The sequence below is a fragment of the Bison bison genome, unplaced genomic scaffold (genome assembly GCF_000754665.1).
Source record: "Bison bison bison isolate TAMUID 2011002044 unplaced genomic scaffold, Bison_UMD1.0 scf7180017864088, whole genome shotgun sequence".
NCBI classification, from domain to species: Eukaryota; Metazoa; Chordata; class Mammalia; order Artiodactyla; family Bovidae; genus Bison; species Bison bison.
Genome location: NW_011494660.1, coordinates 1710175 through 1713149, shown reverse-complemented (window position 1 = coordinate 1713149; position 2975 = coordinate 1710175). Strand labels below are relative to the sequence as shown.

At 43.4% G+C, this 2975-nt stretch overlaps 1 pseudogene; it reads left to right on the top strand.

Annotated features, from left to right (window-relative positions):
- The window catches only part of LOC104987171, a 20336-nt pseudogene that overhangs the window by 15367 nt on the left and 1994 nt on the right, over positions 1 to 2975 (top strand).

Sequence of the window (2975 nt, the reverse complement as noted above, 5' to 3'; positions counted from 1 at the left end):
ATATATATATATATATATATATATATATATATATTCTTTGCATTCTACTAAAATGATTGCAATACCCATTAATGTGTTGTTTACCTGTACTTTGAAAAACATTGCTATGTGCAATTTTGTATTCTGATTTTCTACTTCTCATCATTTTGTAAAAATTCCCAATACCATTAAAATTACTTAAGCATATTTTCAAACACTTTATGATCTTAAATCTTACTGAGGTATCACTTATTTTATATTCTTATTCTACTATATTTGAATATTGTTTCCTCAAAATTTAAATGAACATTTTCATTGACTATTCCTTAACACTAATAGCAAGAAGTGAACTCACTAGAAAGTTTGCATCTCCATTCTAAATAGTGTGGATGAAACCCAGCAAGGAAACATAAATCACACAATTAAGTCATGTCATGCCCTTTCTCCTTGCACCCACCCTTCCCCTGCACTTATCCAGTCTGCCAGGAAAAATAGAGTCTAGAGAACACTGTGGTTCTCAGACATCACTGGCCCGAAGGCCAGATGCCTTGAAGGGAGTGCTATACTGTGCTGTCTGGTCTAACAAGCGAGACAAGAGGGGCCTCCACCACAGACACCTGAGAAGTACCACAGTCGTCAGCTCACAGCTGCCAGATTGCTCTCATTGCTCATTAACTGTTAGCACTGTTAGTTCTAATAAACTGTGATTTTCATTGCTGCTAAAGCAGGCTGGCATCCTCTCCTCCCCAACAGACTGCTCCCCAAGCAACTGACATCCAAAGTAAGTACCCCTGCAGGAGCCAATATGCTTGCTGTACACTCTCATCTGCCTCTCTAAACCTGCCTCCTGCCCTGCAGAGCTTACAGGCAGCAGCAGACCTCACCACTCTCCTCTCTCCCTCCCTCCCTCTCTCTCTCTCTCCCCCTCATCTCCACCCATCCCTCAATTAATCCAACAGTTAAAACAGAAAACTTACTTCTGTCTGCAATATTTCAGTATGAGTGTAAATCTCCTGAAATAAGCAGCTGCTGGGTTGTTTCTAGGGGAGCACCTGCCCCTGTGTTTGTCACATGGTGACACCAGCTGAAGGCAGGGCTCATCTTACACAATAAAGGCCTCTGCAGAAGCCCTACACATTTCCATCCAAGGCTGCAAAGATGAGGCTCTGACATCAGGGTGCAGGGAGGATGCAGGGAGGGGGATTAGGCATGCGTGTATGAGTCCAAGTCAGCACATCTGTCCATTCACAGGAATGTTAAGGGATTACATTATTTCACCTCTCAGTGCTTTTAACTTTGTGCCATTCTTTCCTTTCTGCTGCTGCTGCTGCTAACTCTCTTCAGTCATGTCCGACTCTGTGCAACCCCATAGATGGCAGCCCACCAGGCTCCCCCGTCCCTGGGATTCTCCAGGCAAGAACACTGGAGTGGGTTGCCATTTCCTTCTCCAATGCAGGAAAGTGAAAAGTGAAAGTGAAGTCACTCAGTCGTGTCCGACTCTTCGCGACCCCATGGACTGCAGCCTACCAGGCTCCTCCACCCATGTGATTTTCCAGGCAAGAGTACTGGAGTGGGGTGCCATCTCCTTCTCCATCATCCATTCTACTTTAGGCTAATTTCTATTTAGGCTATAAGGCTCAGTGCAGTTGTCTACCCTGGAAAATTTCCTCTAACTTCTGTCTTCTGGGCTTCAACAGCACCCTCATGTACCACTCACAAGGGAGTGCTATCACTCCTTAGCTTTTCTCAAGACAGCTTCTTAATTTACTTTTGTATCTGCAGCATACATACTTTTGTATCCCCATCATGGCACTTTCCTGGTGGTTCAGAAGGTAAGAATCTGCCTGCAATGCAGGAGACCTGGGTTCAATCCCTGAGCCAGGGAAGATCCTCTGGAGAAGGGAATGGCCACCCACTCCAGTATCCTTGCCTGGAGAATTCCATGGACAGAGGAGCCTGGTGGGCTACAGTTCATGGGGTCACAAAGAGTCAGACAGCAGACTGAGTGACTAACACTTTCACTTTTATCCACAGCATAGTTCCTGTCACATAGGATGTGCTCAGTAAATGTTTATTGCAGTGAATTGAAAAGGTACAGAATTATCTGTTGACAGCCTTGAGGTTCCAATAGGAAAATGGACACTGTTGCTATTTCTCCCTTCATTTTGACTTCTAGGTGTTAAAGGTGTCATTTGTCATAGTAAGACACAGTAAGATTTGCTGTAAGAACCACTGGGCTTGAAACAATAAAGACCGGAAGCTGAGTTTTTACCCATTTCCTCTGCATGACGAAGAAAAGACTTGAAAATGCTTAAAGAATGTGAAACGAGATTCATGGGTTAAGACTAGAGATCTCTTCCAGAAAATCAGAGATACCAAAGGAACATTTCTTGCGAAGATGGGCTCGATAAAGGACAGAAATGGTATGGACCTAATAGAAGCAGAAGATATTAAGAAGAGGTGGCAAGAATACACAGAAGAACTGTACAAAAAAGATCTTCATGACCCAGATAATCACGATGGTGTGATCACTGACCTAGAGCCAGACATCCTGGAATGTGAAGTCAAGTGGGCCTTAGAAAGCATCACTACAAAAAAAGCTAGTGGAGGTGATAGAATTCCAGTTGAGCTATTCCAAATTCTGAAAGATGATGCTGTGAAAGTGCCACACTCAATATGCCAGCAAATTTGGAAAACTCAGCAGTGGCCATAGGACTGGAAAAGGTCAGTTTTCATTCCAATCCCAAAGAAAGGCAATGCCAAAGAATGCTCAAACTACCGCACAATTGCACTCATCTCACATGCTAGTAAAGTAATGCTCAAAATTCTCCAAGCCAGGCTTCAGGAATATGTGAACTGTGAAATTCCTGATGTTCGAGCTGGTTTTAGAAAAGGCAGAGGAACCAGAGATCAAATTGCCAACATCCGCTGGATCCTGGAAAAAGCAAGAGAGTTCCAGAAAAACATCTATTTCTGCTTTATTGACTACACCAAAG